This window comes from Perissodus microlepis, chromosome 18 (genome assembly GCF_051167445.1).
Source record: "Perissodus microlepis isolate ML-2025 ecotype Zambia chromosome 18, ASM5116744v1, whole genome shotgun sequence".
Taxonomy (NCBI): Eukaryota; Metazoa; Chordata; class Actinopteri; order Cichliformes; family Cichlidae; genus Perissodus; species Perissodus microlepis.
In genome coordinates, this window is record NC_140478.1 from 30,333,665 (window position 1) to 30,345,903 (window position 12,239).

General features: G+C 53.6%; 38 non-coding genes across 38 annotated transcripts; all 38 read left to right on the forward strand.

Annotated features, from left to right (window-relative positions):
- Positions 1 to 51: 51 nt before the first annotated feature.
- LOC146368207 (U1 spliceosomal RNA) lies at positions 52 to 215 on the forward strand. Its single transcript, XR_014798268.1, has one exon. It is a non-coding gene; the product is annotated as a U1 spliceosomal RNA (small nuclear RNA).
- Positions 216 to 395: 180 nt separating this feature from the next.
- LOC146368208 (U1 spliceosomal RNA) lies at positions 396 to 559 on the forward strand. Its single transcript, XR_014798322.1, has one exon. It is a non-coding gene; the product is annotated as a U1 spliceosomal RNA (small nuclear RNA).
- A 179-nt stretch (positions 560 to 738) lies between these two features.
- On the forward strand, positions 739 to 902 carry LOC146368209 (U1 spliceosomal RNA). The gene has a single exon (XR_014798273.1). It is a non-coding gene; the product is annotated as a U1 spliceosomal RNA (small nuclear RNA).
- A 142-nt stretch (positions 903 to 1,044) lies between these two features.
- On the forward strand, positions 1,045 to 1,208 carry LOC146368210 (U1 spliceosomal RNA). The gene has a single exon (XR_014798500.1). It is a non-coding gene; the product is annotated as a U1 spliceosomal RNA (small nuclear RNA).
- A 142-nt stretch (positions 1,209 to 1,350) lies between these two features.
- Positions 1,351 to 1,514, forward strand: LOC146368211 (U1 spliceosomal RNA). The gene has a single exon (XR_014798270.1). It is a non-coding gene; the product is annotated as a U1 spliceosomal RNA (small nuclear RNA).
- A 180-nt stretch (positions 1,515 to 1,694) lies between these two features.
- On the forward strand, positions 1,695 to 1,858 carry LOC146368212 (U1 spliceosomal RNA). The gene has a single exon (XR_014798323.1). It is a non-coding gene; the product is annotated as a U1 spliceosomal RNA (small nuclear RNA).
- A 180-nt stretch (positions 1,859 to 2,038) lies between these two features.
- On the forward strand, positions 2,039 to 2,202 carry LOC146368213 (U1 spliceosomal RNA). Its single transcript, XR_014798254.1, has one exon. It is a non-coding gene; the product is annotated as a U1 spliceosomal RNA (small nuclear RNA).
- A 142-nt stretch (positions 2,203 to 2,344) lies between these two features.
- Positions 2,345 to 2,508, forward strand: LOC146368214 (U1 spliceosomal RNA). The gene has a single exon (XR_014798341.1). It is a non-coding gene; the product is annotated as a U1 spliceosomal RNA (small nuclear RNA).
- Positions 2,509 to 2,688: 180 nt separating this feature from the next.
- On the forward strand, positions 2,689 to 2,852 carry LOC146368215 (U1 spliceosomal RNA). The gene has a single exon (XR_014798088.1). It is a non-coding gene; the product is annotated as a U1 spliceosomal RNA (small nuclear RNA).
- Positions 2,853 to 2,994: 142 nt separating this feature from the next.
- LOC146368216 (U1 spliceosomal RNA) lies at positions 2,995 to 3,158 on the forward strand. Its single transcript, XR_014798035.1, has one exon. It is a non-coding gene; the product is annotated as a U1 spliceosomal RNA (small nuclear RNA).
- A 142-nt stretch (positions 3,159 to 3,300) lies between these two features.
- On the forward strand, positions 3,301 to 3,464 carry LOC146368217 (U1 spliceosomal RNA). Its single transcript, XR_014798291.1, has one exon. It is a non-coding gene; the product is annotated as a U1 spliceosomal RNA (small nuclear RNA).
- Positions 3,465 to 3,644: 180 nt separating this feature from the next.
- LOC146368218 (U1 spliceosomal RNA) lies at positions 3,645 to 3,808 on the forward strand. The gene has a single exon (XR_014798061.1). It is a non-coding gene; the product is annotated as a U1 spliceosomal RNA (small nuclear RNA).
- A 142-nt stretch (positions 3,809 to 3,950) lies between these two features.
- LOC146368219 (U1 spliceosomal RNA) lies at positions 3,951 to 4,114 on the forward strand. The gene has a single exon (XR_014798302.1). It is a non-coding gene; the product is annotated as a U1 spliceosomal RNA (small nuclear RNA).
- Positions 4,115 to 4,294: 180 nt separating this feature from the next.
- On the forward strand, positions 4,295 to 4,458 carry LOC146368220 (U1 spliceosomal RNA). The gene has a single exon (XR_014798089.1). It is a non-coding gene; the product is annotated as a U1 spliceosomal RNA (small nuclear RNA).
- Positions 4,459 to 4,600: 142 nt separating this feature from the next.
- Positions 4,601 to 4,764, forward strand: LOC146368221 (U1 spliceosomal RNA). Its single transcript, XR_014798036.1, has one exon. It is a non-coding gene; the product is annotated as a U1 spliceosomal RNA (small nuclear RNA).
- A 142-nt stretch (positions 4,765 to 4,906) lies between these two features.
- On the forward strand, positions 4,907 to 5,070 carry LOC146368222 (U1 spliceosomal RNA). The gene has a single exon (XR_014798313.1). It is a non-coding gene; the product is annotated as a U1 spliceosomal RNA (small nuclear RNA).
- Positions 5,071 to 5,250: 180 nt separating this feature from the next.
- On the forward strand, positions 5,251 to 5,414 carry LOC146368223 (U1 spliceosomal RNA). Its single transcript, XR_014798090.1, has one exon. It is a non-coding gene; the product is annotated as a U1 spliceosomal RNA (small nuclear RNA).
- A 142-nt stretch (positions 5,415 to 5,556) lies between these two features.
- Positions 5,557 to 5,720, forward strand: LOC146368224 (U1 spliceosomal RNA). The gene has a single exon (XR_014798037.1). It is a non-coding gene; the product is annotated as a U1 spliceosomal RNA (small nuclear RNA).
- A 142-nt stretch (positions 5,721 to 5,862) lies between these two features.
- Positions 5,863 to 6,026, forward strand: LOC146368225 (U1 spliceosomal RNA). The gene has a single exon (XR_014798324.1). It is a non-coding gene; the product is annotated as a U1 spliceosomal RNA (small nuclear RNA).
- A 180-nt stretch (positions 6,027 to 6,206) lies between these two features.
- On the forward strand, positions 6,207 to 6,370 carry LOC146368226 (U1 spliceosomal RNA). Its single transcript, XR_014798456.1, has one exon. It is a non-coding gene; the product is annotated as a U1 spliceosomal RNA (small nuclear RNA).
- A 142-nt stretch (positions 6,371 to 6,512) lies between these two features.
- LOC146368227 (U1 spliceosomal RNA) lies at positions 6,513 to 6,676 on the forward strand. Its single transcript, XR_014798252.1, has one exon. It is a non-coding gene; the product is annotated as a U1 spliceosomal RNA (small nuclear RNA).
- Positions 6,677 to 6,840: 164 nt separating this feature from the next.
- Positions 6,841 to 7,004, forward strand: LOC146368228 (U1 spliceosomal RNA). Its single transcript, XR_014798097.1, has one exon. It is a non-coding gene; the product is annotated as a U1 spliceosomal RNA (small nuclear RNA).
- Positions 7,005 to 7,184: 180 nt separating this feature from the next.
- LOC146368229 (U1 spliceosomal RNA) lies at positions 7,185 to 7,348 on the forward strand. The gene has a single exon (XR_014798325.1). It is a non-coding gene; the product is annotated as a U1 spliceosomal RNA (small nuclear RNA).
- Positions 7,349 to 7,528: 180 nt separating this feature from the next.
- LOC146368230 (U1 spliceosomal RNA) lies at positions 7,529 to 7,692 on the forward strand. Its single transcript, XR_014798251.1, has one exon. It is a non-coding gene; the product is annotated as a U1 spliceosomal RNA (small nuclear RNA).
- A 142-nt stretch (positions 7,693 to 7,834) lies between these two features.
- Positions 7,835 to 7,998, forward strand: LOC146368231 (U1 spliceosomal RNA). Its single transcript, XR_014797693.1, has one exon. It is a non-coding gene; the product is annotated as a U1 spliceosomal RNA (small nuclear RNA).
- A 180-nt stretch (positions 7,999 to 8,178) lies between these two features.
- Positions 8,179 to 8,342, forward strand: LOC146368232 (U1 spliceosomal RNA). Its single transcript, XR_014798092.1, has one exon. It is a non-coding gene; the product is annotated as a U1 spliceosomal RNA (small nuclear RNA).
- A 142-nt stretch (positions 8,343 to 8,484) lies between these two features.
- On the forward strand, positions 8,485 to 8,648 carry LOC146368233 (U1 spliceosomal RNA). Its single transcript, XR_014798039.1, has one exon. It is a non-coding gene; the product is annotated as a U1 spliceosomal RNA (small nuclear RNA).
- Positions 8,649 to 8,790: 142 nt separating this feature from the next.
- On the forward strand, positions 8,791 to 8,954 carry LOC146368234 (U1 spliceosomal RNA). Its single transcript, XR_014798335.1, has one exon. It is a non-coding gene; the product is annotated as a U1 spliceosomal RNA (small nuclear RNA).
- A 180-nt stretch (positions 8,955 to 9,134) lies between these two features.
- On the forward strand, positions 9,135 to 9,298 carry LOC146368235 (U1 spliceosomal RNA). Its single transcript, XR_014798467.1, has one exon. It is a non-coding gene; the product is annotated as a U1 spliceosomal RNA (small nuclear RNA).
- A 142-nt stretch (positions 9,299 to 9,440) lies between these two features.
- LOC146368236 (U1 spliceosomal RNA) lies at positions 9,441 to 9,604 on the forward strand. The gene has a single exon (XR_014798286.1). It is a non-coding gene; the product is annotated as a U1 spliceosomal RNA (small nuclear RNA).
- A 164-nt stretch (positions 9,605 to 9,768) lies between these two features.
- LOC146368237 (U1 spliceosomal RNA) lies at positions 9,769 to 9,932 on the forward strand. The gene has a single exon (XR_014798450.1). It is a non-coding gene; the product is annotated as a U1 spliceosomal RNA (small nuclear RNA).
- Positions 9,933 to 10,112: 180 nt separating this feature from the next.
- Positions 10,113 to 10,276, forward strand: LOC146368238 (U1 spliceosomal RNA). The gene has a single exon (XR_014798259.1). It is a non-coding gene; the product is annotated as a U1 spliceosomal RNA (small nuclear RNA).
- Positions 10,277 to 10,456: 180 nt separating this feature from the next.
- Positions 10,457 to 10,620, forward strand: LOC146368239 (U1 spliceosomal RNA). The gene has a single exon (XR_014798093.1). It is a non-coding gene; the product is annotated as a U1 spliceosomal RNA (small nuclear RNA).
- A 142-nt stretch (positions 10,621 to 10,762) lies between these two features.
- On the forward strand, positions 10,763 to 10,926 carry LOC146368240 (U1 spliceosomal RNA). The gene has a single exon (XR_014798040.1). It is a non-coding gene; the product is annotated as a U1 spliceosomal RNA (small nuclear RNA).
- Positions 10,927 to 11,068: 142 nt separating this feature from the next.
- On the forward strand, positions 11,069 to 11,232 carry LOC146368241 (U1 spliceosomal RNA). Its single transcript, XR_014798063.1, has one exon. It is a non-coding gene; the product is annotated as a U1 spliceosomal RNA (small nuclear RNA).
- Positions 11,233 to 11,412: 180 nt separating this feature from the next.
- Positions 11,413 to 11,576, forward strand: LOC146368242 (U1 spliceosomal RNA). The gene has a single exon (XR_014798433.1). It is a non-coding gene; the product is annotated as a U1 spliceosomal RNA (small nuclear RNA).
- A 142-nt stretch (positions 11,577 to 11,718) lies between these two features.
- On the forward strand, positions 11,719 to 11,882 carry LOC146368243 (U1 spliceosomal RNA). Its single transcript, XR_014798287.1, has one exon. It is a non-coding gene; the product is annotated as a U1 spliceosomal RNA (small nuclear RNA).
- Positions 11,883 to 12,046: 164 nt separating this feature from the next.
- LOC146368244 (U1 spliceosomal RNA) lies at positions 12,047 to 12,210 on the forward strand. The gene has a single exon (XR_014798107.1). It is a non-coding gene; the product is annotated as a U1 spliceosomal RNA (small nuclear RNA).
- The last annotated feature ends 29 nt before the right edge of the window (positions 12,211 to 12,239 follow it).

The window sequence follows — 12,239 nt, forward strand, 5'->3', positions numbered from 1 at the left end:
CCAGAGTGCTGCATGTGGAAAGGGGACCCCTGTCTCCCACGCTGGCAACTCATACTTACCTGGCAGGGGAGATACCATGATCACAAAGGTGGTTCACCCAGGGCGAGGCTCAACCATTGCACTGCGGTTGTGCTGACCCATGTGAATTCCCCAAATGCGGGAATCTCAACTGCATGATTTGTGGTAGTGGGGGACTGCGTTCACGCTCTCCCCTCACTCTTGTGTCCAAAAGCAAAGATCCATGTGTCTGCTCTTCTCTTGGTGTGTCCTTTGAACTGGGAGAAAATGCAATGGCGTGCTCACCGTCCTTGGATTCAGGCATTATGCGTGTTAGGCACCATCAGCCAGAGTGCTGCATGTGGAAAGGGGACCCCTGTCTCCCACGCTGGCAACTCATACTTACCTGGCAGGGGAGATACCATGATCACAAAGGTGGTTCACCCAGGGCGAGGCTCAACCATTGCACTGCGGTTGTACTGACCCATATGAATTCTCCAAATGCGGGAATCTCAACTGCATGATTTGTGGTTGTGGGGGACTGCGTTCACGCTCTCCCCTCACTCTTGTGTCCAAAAGCAAAGATCCATGTGTCTGCTCTTCTCTCGGTGTGCCCTTTGAACTGGGAGAATATGCGATGGTGTGCTCACCGTCCTTGGATTCAGGTTTATGCGTGTTAGGCACCATCAGCCAGAGTGCTGCATGTGGAAAGGGGACCCCTGTCTCCCACACTGGCAACTCATACTTACCTGGCAGGGGAGATACCATGATCACAAAGGTGCTTCACCCAGGGCGAGGCTCAGCCATTGCACTGCGGTTGTGCTGAGCCCTGTGAATTCCCCAAATGCGGGAATCTCAACTGCATAATTTGTGGTAGTGGGGGACTGCGTTCGTGCTCTCCCCTCACTCTTGTGTCCAAAAGCAAAGATCCATGTGTCTGCTCTTCTCTCCGTGTGCCCTTTGAACTGGGACAAAATGTGTGTTAGGCACGATCAGCCAGAGTGCTGCATGTGGAAAGGGGACCCCTGTCTCCCACGCTGGCAACTCATACTTACCTGGCAGGGGAGATACCATGATCACGAAGGTGGTTCACCCAGGGCGAGGCTCAGCCATTGCACTGCGGTTGTGCTGACCCCTGTGAATTCCCCAAATGCGGGAATCTCAACTGCATAATTTGTGGTAGTGGGGGACTGCGTTCGCGCTCTCCCCTCAGTCTTGTGTCCAAAAGCAAAGATCCATGTGTCTGCTCTTCTCTCCGTGTAATCTTTGAACTGGGACAAAATGTGTGTTAGGCACGATCAGCCAGAGTGCTGCATGTGGAAAGGGGACCCCTGTCTCCCACGCTGGCAACTCATACTTACCTGGCAGGGGAGATACCATGATCACAAAGGTGGTTCACCCAGGGCGAGGCTCAACCATTGCACTGCGGTTGTGCTGACCCATGTGAATTCCCCAAATGCGGGAATCTCAACTGCATGATTTGTGGTAGTGGGGGACTGCGTTCACGCTCTCCCCTCACTCTTGTGTCCAAAAGCAAAGATCCATGTGTCTGCTCTTCTCTTGGTGTGTCCTTTGAACTGGGAGAAAATGCAATGGCGTGCTCACCGTCCTTGGATTCAGGCATTATGCGTGTTAGGCACCATCAGCCAGAGTGCTGCATGTGGAAAGGGGACCCCTGTCTCCCACGCTGGCAACTCATACTTACCTGGCAGGGGAGATACCATGATCACAAAGGTGGTTCACCCAGGGCGAGGCTCAACCATTGCACTGCGGTTGTACTGACCCATATGAATTCTCCAAATGCGGGAATCTCAACTGCATGATTTGTGGTTGTGGGGGACTGCGTTCACGCTCTCCCCTCACTCTTGTGTCCAAAAGCAAAGATCCATGTGTCTGCTCTTCTCTTGGTGTGTCCTTTGAACTGGGAGAAAATGCAATGGCGTGCTCACCGTCCTTGGATTCAGGCATTATGCGTGTTAGGCACCATCAGCCAGAGTGCTGCATGTGGAAAGGGGACCCCTGTCTCCCACGCTGGCAACTCATACTTACCTGGCAGGGGAGATACCATGATCACAAAAGTGGTTCACCCAGTGCGAGGCTCAGCCATTGCACTGCGGTTGTGCTGACCCCTGTGAATTCCCCAAATGCGGGAATCTCAACTGCATAATTTGTGGTAGTGGGGGACTGCGTTCGCGCTCTCCCCTCACTCTTGTGTCCAAAAGCAAAGATCCATGTGTCTGCTCTTCTCTCGGTGTAACCTTTGAACTGGGACAAAATGTGTGTTAGGCACCATCAGCCAGAGTGCTGCATGTGGAAAGGGGACCCCTGTCTCCCACGCTGGCAACTCATACTTACCTGGCAGGGGAGATACCATGATCACGAAGGTGGTTCACCCAGGGCGAGGCTCAACCATTGCACTGCGGTTGTGCTGACCCCTGTGAATTCCCCAAATGCGGGAATCTCAACTGCATAATTTGTGGTAGTGGGGGACTGCGTTCGCGCTCTCCCCTCACTCTTGTGTCCAAAAGCAAAGATCCATGTGTCTGCTCTTCTCTCGGTGTGCTCTTTGAACTGGGAGAATATGCGATGGCGTGCTCACCGTCCTTGGATTCAGGCATTATGCGTGTTAGGCACCATCAGCCAGAGTGCTGCATGTGGAAAGGGGACCCCTGTCTCCCACACTGGCAACTCATACTTACCTGGCAGGGGAGATAGCATGATCACAAAGGTGCTTCACCCAGGGCGAGGCTCAGCCATTGCACTGCGGTTGTGCTGACCCCTGTGAATTCCCCAAATGCGGGAATCTCAACTGCATAATTTGTGGTAGTGGGGGACTGCGTTCGCGCTATCCCCTCACTCTTGTGTCCAAAAGCAAAGATCCATGTGTCTGCTCTTCTCTTGGTGTGTCCTTTGAACTGGAACAAAATGTGTGTTAGGCACCATCAGCCAGAGTGCTGCATGTGGAAAGGGGACCCCTGTTTCCCACGCTGGCAGCTCATACTTACCTGGCAGGGGGGATACCATGATCACGAAGGTGGTTCACCCAGGGCGAGGCTCAGCCATTGCACTGCGGTTGTGCTGACCCCTGTGAATTCCCCAAATGCGGGAATCTCAACTGCATAATTTGTGGTAGTGGGGGACTGCGTTCGCGCTCTCCCCTCACTCTTGTGTCCAAAAGCAAAGATCCATGTGTCTGCTCTTCTCTCGGTGTAACCTTTGAACTGGGACAAAATGTGTGTTAGGCACGATCAGCCAGAGTGCTGCATGTGGAAAGGGGACCCCTGTCTCCCACGCTGGCAACTCATACTTACCTGGCAGGGGAGATACCATGATCACGAAGGTGGTTCACCCAGGGCGAGGCTCAACCATTGCACTGCGGTTGTGCTGACCCCTGTGAATTCCCCAAATGCGGTAATCTCAACTGCATAATTTGTGGTAGTGGGGGACTGCGTTCGCGCTCTCCCCTCACCCTTGTGTCCAAAAGCAAAGATCCATGTGTCTGCTCTTCTCTCGGTGTGCTCTTTGAACTGGGAGAATATGCGATGGCGTGCTCACCGTCCTTGGATTCAGGCATTATGCGTGTTAGGCACCATCAGCCAGAGTGCTGCATGTGGAAAGGGGACCCCTGTCTCCCACACTGGCAGCTCATACTTACCTGGCAGGGGGGATACCATGATCACGAAGGTGGTTCACCCAGGGCGAGGCTCAGCCATTGCACTGCGGTTGTGCTGACCCCTGTGAATTCCCCAAATGCGGTAATCTCAACTGCATAATTTGTGGTAGTGGGGGACTGCGTTCGCGCTCTCCCCTCACCCTTGTGTCCAAAAGCAAAGATCCATGTGTCTGCTCTTCTCTCGGTGTAACCTTTGAACTGGGACAAAATGTGTGTTAGGCACGATCAGCCAGAGTGCTGCATGTGGAAAGGGGACCCCTGTCTCCCACGCTGGCAACTCATACTTACCTGGCAGGGGAGATACCATGATCACGAAGGTGGTTCACCCAGGGCGAGGCTCAACCATTGCACTGCGGTTGTGCTGACCCCTGTGAATTCCCCAAATGCGGTAATCTCAACTGCATAATTTGTGGTAGTGGGGGACTGCGTTCGCGCTCTCCCCTCACCCTTGTGTCCAAAAGCAAAGATCCATGTGTCTGCTCTTCTCTCGGTGTGCTCTTTGAACTGGGAGAATATGCGATGGCGTGCTCACCGTCCTTGGATTCAGGCATTATGCGTGTTAGGCACCATCAGCCAGAGTGCTGCATGTGGAAAGGGGACCCCTGTCTCCCACACTGGCAACTCATACTTACCTGGCAGGGGAGATAGCATGATCACAAAGGTGCTTCACCCAGGGCGAGGCTCAGCCATTGCACTGCGGTTGTGCTGACCCCTGTGAATTCCCCAAATGCGGGAATCTCAACTGCATAATTTGTGGTAGTGGGGGACTGCGTTCGCGCTATCCCCTCACTCTTGTGTCCAAAAGCAAAGATCCATGTGTCTGCTCTTCTCTTGGTGTGTCCTTTGAACTGGGACAAAATGTGTGTTAGGCACCATCAGCCAGAGTGCTGCATGTGGAAAGGGGACCCCTGTTTCCCACGCTGGCAGCTCATACTTACCTGGCAGGGGGGATACCATGATCACGAAGGTGGTTCACCCAGGGCGAGGCTCAGCCATTGCACTGCGGTTGTGCTGACCCCTGTGAATTCCCCAAATGCGGGAATCTCAACTGCATAATTTGTGGTAGTGGGGGACTGCGTTCGCGCTCTCCCCTCACTCTTGTGTCCAAAAGCAAAGATCCATGTGTCTGCTCTTCTCTCGGTGTAACCTTTGAACTGGGACAAAATGTGTGTTAGGCACGATCAGCCAGAGTGCTGCATGTGGAAAGGGGACCCCTGTCTCCCACGCTGGCAACTCATACTTACCTGGCAGGGGAGATACCATGATCACGAAGGTGGTTCACCCAGGGCGAGGCTCAACCATTGCACTGCGGTTGTGCTGACCCCTGTGAATTCCCCAAATGCGGTAATCTCAACTGCATAATTTGTGGTAGTGGGGGACTGCGTTCGCGCTCTCCCCTCACCCTTGTGTCCAAAAGCAAAGATCCATGTGTCTGCTCTTCTCTCGGTGTGCTCTTTGAACTGGGAGAATATGCGATGGCGTGCTCACCGTCCTTGGATTCAGGCATTATGCGTGTTAGGCACCATCAGCCAGAGTGCTGCATGTGGAAAGGGGACCCCTGTCTCCCACACTGGCAACTCATACTTACCTGGCAGGGGAGATAGCATGATCACAAAGGTGCTTCACCCAGGGCGAGGCTCAGCCATTGCACTGCGGTTGTGCTGACCCCTGTGAATTCCCCAAATGCGGGAATCTCAACTGCATAATTTGTGGTAGTGGGGGACTGCGTTCGCGCTATCCCCTCACTCTTGTGTCCAAAAGCAAAGATCCATGTGTCTGCTCTTCTCTTGGTGTGTCCTTTGAACTGGGACAAAATGTGTGTTAGGCACCATCAGCCAGAGTGCTGCATGTGGAAAGGGGACCCCTGTTTCCCACGCTGGCAGCTCATACTTACCTGGCAGGGGGGATACCATGATCACGAAGGTGGTTCACCCAGGGCGAGGCTCAGCCATTGCACTGCGGTTGTGCTGACCCCTGTGAATTCCCCAAATGCGGGAATCTCAACTGCATAATTTGTGGTAGTGGGGGACTGCGTTCGCGCTCTCCCCTCACTCTTGTGTCCAAAAGCAAAGATCCATGTGTCTGCTCTTCTCTCGGTGTAACCTTTGAACTGGGACAAAATGTGTGTTAGGCACCATCAGCCAGAGTGCTGCATGTGGAAAGGGGACCCCTGTCTCCCACGCTGGCAACTCATACTTACCTGGCAGGGGAGATACCATGATCACGAAGGTGGTTCACCCAGGGCGAGGCTCAACCATTGCACTGCGGTTGTGCTGACCCCTGTGAATTCCCCAAATGCGGTAATCTCAACTGCATAATTTGTGGTAGTGGGGGACTGCGTTCGCGCTCTCCCCTCACCCTTGTGTCCAAAAGCAAAGATCCATGTGTCTGCTCTTCTCTTGGTGTGTCCTTTGAACTGGGAGAAAATGCAATGGCGTGCTCACCGTCCTTGGATTCAGGCATTATGCGTGTTAGGCACCATCAGCCAGAGTGCTGCATGTGGAAAGGGGACCCCTGTCTCCCACGCTGGCAACTCATACTTACCTGGCAGGGGAGATACCATGATCACGAAGGTGGTTCACCCAGGGCGAGGCTCAGCCATTGCACTGCGGATGTGCTGACCCCTGTGAATTCCCCAAATGTGGGAATCTCAACTGCATAATTTGTGGTAGTGGGGGACTGCGTTCGCGCTCTCCCCTCACCCTTGTGTCCAAAAGCAAAGATCCATGTGTCTGCTCTTCTCTTGGTGTGTCCTTTGAACTGGGACAAAATGTGTGTTAGGCACCATCAGCCAGAGTGCTGCATGTGGAAAGGGGACCCCTGTCTCCGACGCTGGCAACTCATACTTACCTGGCAGGGGAGATACCATGATCACAAAGGTTGTTCACCCAGGGCGAGGCTCAGCCATTGCACTGCGGTTGTGCTGACCCCTGTGAATTGCCCAAATGCGGGAATCTCAACTGCATAATTTGTGATAGTGGGGGACTGCGTTCGCGCTCTCCCCTCACTCTTGTGTCCAAAAGCAAAGATCCATGTGTCTGCTCTTTGAACTGGGAGAATATGCGATGGCGTGCTCACCGTCCTTGGATTCAGGCATTATGCGTGTTAGGCACCATCAGCCAGAGTGCTGCATGTGGAAAGGGGACCCCTGTCTCCCACACTGGCAACTCATACTTACCTGGCAGGGGAGATAGCATGATCACAAAGGTGCTTCACCCAGGGCGAGGCTCAGCCATTGCACTGCGGTTGTGCTGACCCCTGTGAATTCCCCAAATGCGGGAATCTCAACTGCATAATTTGTGGTAGTGGGGGACTGCGTTCGCGCTCTCCCCTCACCCTTGTGTCCAAAAGCAAAGATCCATGTGTCTGCTCTTCTCTTGGTGTGTCCTTTGAACTGGGAGAAAATGCAATGGCGTGCTCACCGTCCTTGGATTCAGGCATTATGCGTGTTAGGCACCATCAGCCAGAGTGCTGCATGTGGAAAGGGGACCCCTGTCTCCCACGCTGGCAACTCATACTTACCTGGCAGGGGAGATACCATGATCACAAAGGTGGTTCACCCAGGGCGAGGCTCAACCATTGCACTGCGGTTGTACTGACCCATATGAATTCTCCAAATGCGGGAATCTCAACTGCATGATTTGTGGTTGTGGGGGACTGCGTTCACGCTCTCCCCTCACTCTTGTGTCCAAAAGCAAAGATCCATGTGTCTGCTCTTCTCTTGGTGTGTCCTTTGAACTGGGAGAAAATGCAATGGCGTGCTCACCGTCCTTGGATTCAGGCATTATGCGTGTTAGGCACCATCAGCCAGAGTGCTGCATGTGGAAAGGGGACCCCTGTCTCCCACGCTGGCAACTCATACTTACCTGGCAGGGGAGATACCATGATCACAAAGGTGGTTCACCCAGTGCGAGGCTCAGCCATTGCACTGCGGTTGTGCTGACCCCTGTGAATTCCCCAAATGCGGGAATCTCAACTGCATAATTTGTGGTAGTGGGGGACTGCGTTCGCGCTCTCCCCTCACTCTTGTGTCCAAAAGCAAAGATCCATGTGTCTGCTCTTCTCTCGGTGTAACCTTTGAACTGGGACAAAATGTGTGTTAGGCACCATCAGCCAGAGTGCTGCATGTGGAAAGGGGACCCCTGTCTCCCACGCTGGCAACTCATACTTACCTGGCAGGGGAGATACCATGATCACGAAGGTGGTTCACCCAGGGCGAGGCTCAACCATTGCACTGCGGTTGTGCTGACCCCTGTGAATTCCCCAAATGCGGGAATCTCAACTGCATAATTTGTGGTAGTGGGGGACTGCGTTCGCGCTATCCCCTCACTCTTGTGTCCAAAAGCAAAGATCCATGTGTCTGCTCTTCTCTCGGTGTGCCCTTTGAACTGGGAGAATATGCGATGGCGTGCTCACCGTCCTTGGATTCAGGCATTATGCGTGTTAGGCACCATCAGCCAGAGTGCTGCATGTGGAAAGGGGACCCCTGTCTCCCACACTGGCAACTCATACTTACCTGGCAGGGGAGATAGCATGATCACAAAGGTGCTTCACCCAGGGCGAGGCTCAGCCATTGCACTGCGGTTGTGCTGACCCCTGTGAATTCCCCAAATGCGGGAATCTCAACTGCATAATTTGTGGTAGTGGGGGACTGCGTTCGCGCTATCCCCTCACTCTTGTGTCCAAAAGCAAAGATCCATGTGTCTGCTCTTCTCTTGGTGTGTCCTTTGAACTGGGACAAAATGTGTGTTAGGCACCATCAGCCAGAGTGCTGCATGTGGAAAGGGGACCCCTGTTTCCCACGCTGGCAGCTCATACTTACCTGGCAGGGGGGATACCATGATCACGAAGGTGGTTCACCCAGGGCGAGGCTCAGCCATTGCACTGCGGTTGTGCTGACCCCTGTGAATTCCCCAAATGCGGGAATCTCAACTGCATAATTTGTGGTAGTGGGGGACTGCGTTCGCGCTCTCCCCTCACTCTTGTGTCCAAAAGCAAAGATCCATGTGTCTGCTCTTCTCTCGGTGTAACCTTTGAACTGGGACAAAATGTGTGTTAGGCACGATCAGCCAGAGTGCTGCATGTGGAAAGGGGACCCCTGTCTCCCACGCTGGCAACTCATACTTACCTGGCAGGGGAGATACCATGATCACGAAGGTGGTTCACCCAGGGCGAGGCTCAACCATTGCACTGCGGTTGTGCTGACCCCTGTGAATTCCCCAAATGCGGTAATCTCAACTGCATAATTTGTGGTAGTGGGGGACTGCGTTCGCGCTCTCCCCTCACCCTTGTGTCCAAAAGCAAAGATCCATGTGTCTGCTCTTCTCTTGGTGTGTCCTTTGAACTGGGAGAAAATGCAATGGCGTGCTCACCGTCCTTGGATTCAGGCATTATGCGTGTTAGGCACCATCAGCCAGAGTGCTGCATGTGGAAAGGGGACCCCTGTCTCCCACGCTGGCAACTCATACTTACCTGGCAGGGGAGATACCATGATCACGAAGGTGGTTCACCCAGGGCGAGGCTCAGCCATTGCACTGCGGATGTGCTGACCCCTGTGAATTCCCCAAATGTGGGAATCTCAACTGCATAATTTGTGGTAGTGGGGGACTGCGTTCGCGCTCTCCCCTCACCCTTGTGTCCAAAAGCAAAGATCCATGTGTCTGCTCTTCTCTTGGTGTGTCCTTTGAACTGGGACAAAATGTGTGTTAGGCACGATCAGCCAGAGTGCTGCATGTGGAAAGGGGACCCCTGTCTCCGACGCTGGCAACTCATACTTACCTGGCAGGGGAGATACCATGATCACAAAGGTTGTTCACCCAGGGCGAGGCTCAGCCATTGCACTGCGGTTGTGCTGACCCCTGTGAATTCCCCAAATGCGGGAATCTCAACTGCATAATTTGTGATAGTGGCGGACTGCGTTCGCGCTCTCCCCTCACTCTTGTGTCCAAAAGCAAAGATCCATGTGTCTGCTCTTTGAACTGGGAGAATATGCGATGGCGTGCTCACCGTCCTTGGATTCAGGCATTATGCGTGTTAGGCACCATCAGCCAGAGTGCTGCATGTGGAAAGGGCACCCCTGTCTCCCACGCTGGCAACTCATACTTACCTGGCAGGGGAGATACCATGATCACGAAGGTGGTTCACCCAGGGCGAGGCTCAACCATTGCACTGCGGTTGTGCTGACCCCTGTGAATTCCCCAAATGCGGGAATCTCAACTGCATAATTTGTGGTAGTGGGGGACTGCGTTCGCGCTCTCCCCTCACCCTTGTGTCCAAAAGCAAAGATCCATGTGTCTGCTCTTCTCTTGGTGTGTCCTTTGAACTGGGAGAAAATGCAAAGGCGTGCTCACCGTCCTTGGATTCAGGTATTATGCGTGTTAGGCACCATCAGCCAGAGTGCTGCATGTGGAAAGGGGACCCCTGTCTCCAACGCTGGCAACTCATACTTACCTGGCAGGGGAGATACCATGATCACGAAGGTGGTTCACCCAGGGCGAGGCTCAGCCATTTTACTGCGGTTGTGCTGACCCCTGTGAATTCCCCAAATGCGGGAATCTCAACTGCATAATTTGTGGTAGTGGGGGACTGCGTTCGCGCTCTTCCCTCACTCTTGTGTCAAAAACCAAAGATCCATGTGTCTGCTCTTCTCTCGGTGTGCCCTTTGAACTGGGAGAATATGCGATGGCGTGCTCACCGTCCTTGGATTCAGGCATTATGCGTGTTAGGCACCATCAGCCAGAGTGCTGCATGTGGAAAGGGGACCCCTGTCTCCCACACTGGCAACTCATACTTACCTGGCAGGGGAGATAGCATGATCACAAAGGTGCTTCACCCAGGGCGAGGCTCAGCCATTGCACTGCGGTTGTGCTGACCCCTGTGAATTCCCCAAATGCGGGAATCTCAACTGCATAATTTGTGGTAGTGGGGGACTGCGTTCGCGCTATCCCCTCACTCTTGTGTCCAAAAGCAAAGATCCATGTGTCTGCTCTTCTCTTGGTGTGTCCTTTGAACTGGGACAAAATGTGTGTTAGGCACCATCAGCCAGAGTGCTGCATGTGGAAAGGGGACCCCTGTTTCCCACGCTGGCAGCTCATACTTACCTGGCAGGGGGGATACCATGATCACGAAGGTGGTTCACCCAGGGCGAGGCTCAGCCATTGCACTGCGGTTGTGCTGACCCCTGTGAATTCCCCAAATGCGGGAATCTCAACTGCATAATTTGTGGTAGTGGGGGACTGCGTTCGCGCTCTCCCCTCACTCTTGTGTCCAAAAGCAAAGATCCATGTGTCTGCTCTTCTCTCGGTGTAACCTTTGAACTGGGACAAAATGTGTGTTAGGCACGATCAGCCAGAGTGCTGCATGTGGAAAGGGGACCCCTTTCTCCCACGCTGGCAACTCATACTTACCTGGCGGGGGAGATACCATGATCACGAAGGTGGTTCACCCAGGGCGAGGCTCAACCATTGCACTGCGGTTGTGCTGACCCCTGTGAATTCCCCAAATGCGGTAATCTCAACTGCATAATTTGTGGTAGTGGGGGACTGCGTTCGCGCTCTCCCCTCACCCTTGTGTCCAAAAGCAAAGATCCATGTGTCTGCTCTTCTCTTGGTGTGTCCTTTGAACTGGGAGAAAATGCAATGGCGTGCTCACCGTCCTTGGATTCAGGCATTATGCGTGTTAGGCACCATCAGCCAGAGTGCTGCATGTGGAAAGGGGACCCCTGTCTCCCACGCTGGCAACTCATACTTACCTGGCAGGGGAGATACCATGATCACGAAGGTGGTTCACCCAGGGTGAGGCTCAGCCATTGCACTGCGGATGTGCTGACCCCTGTGAATTCCCCAAATGTGGGAATCTCAACTGCATAATTTGTGGTAGTGGGGGACTGCGTTCGCGCTCTCCCCTCACCCTTGTGTCCAAAAGCAAAGATCCATGTGTCTGCTCTTCTCTTGGTGTGTCCTTTGAACTGGGACAAAATGTGTGTTAGGCACCATCAGCCAGAGTGCTGCATGTGGAAAGGGGACCCCTGTCTCCGACGCTGGCAACTCATACTTACCTGGCAGGGGAGATACCATGATCACAAAGGTTGTTCACCCAGGGCGAGGCTCAGCCATTGCACTGCGGTTGTGCTGACCCCTGTGAATTCCCCAAATGCGGGAATCTCAACTGCATAATTTGTGATAGTGGCGGACTGCGTTCGCGCTCTCCCCTCACTCTTGTGTCCAAAAGCAAAGATCCATGTGTCTGCTCTTTGAACTGGGAGAATATGCGATGGCGTGCTCACCGTCCTTGGATTCAGGCATTATGCGTGTTAGGCACCATCAGCCAGAGTGCTGCATGTGGAAAGGGCACCCCTGTCTCCCACACTGGCAACTCATACTTACCTGGCAGGGGAGATAGCATGATCACAAAGGTGCTTCACCCAGGGCGAGGCTCAGCCATTGCACTGCGGTTGTGCTGACCCCTGTGAATTCCCCAAATGCGGTAATCTCAACTGCATAATTTGTGGTAGTGGGGGACTGCGTTCGCGCTCTCCCCTCACTCTTGTGTCCAAAAGCAAAGATCCATG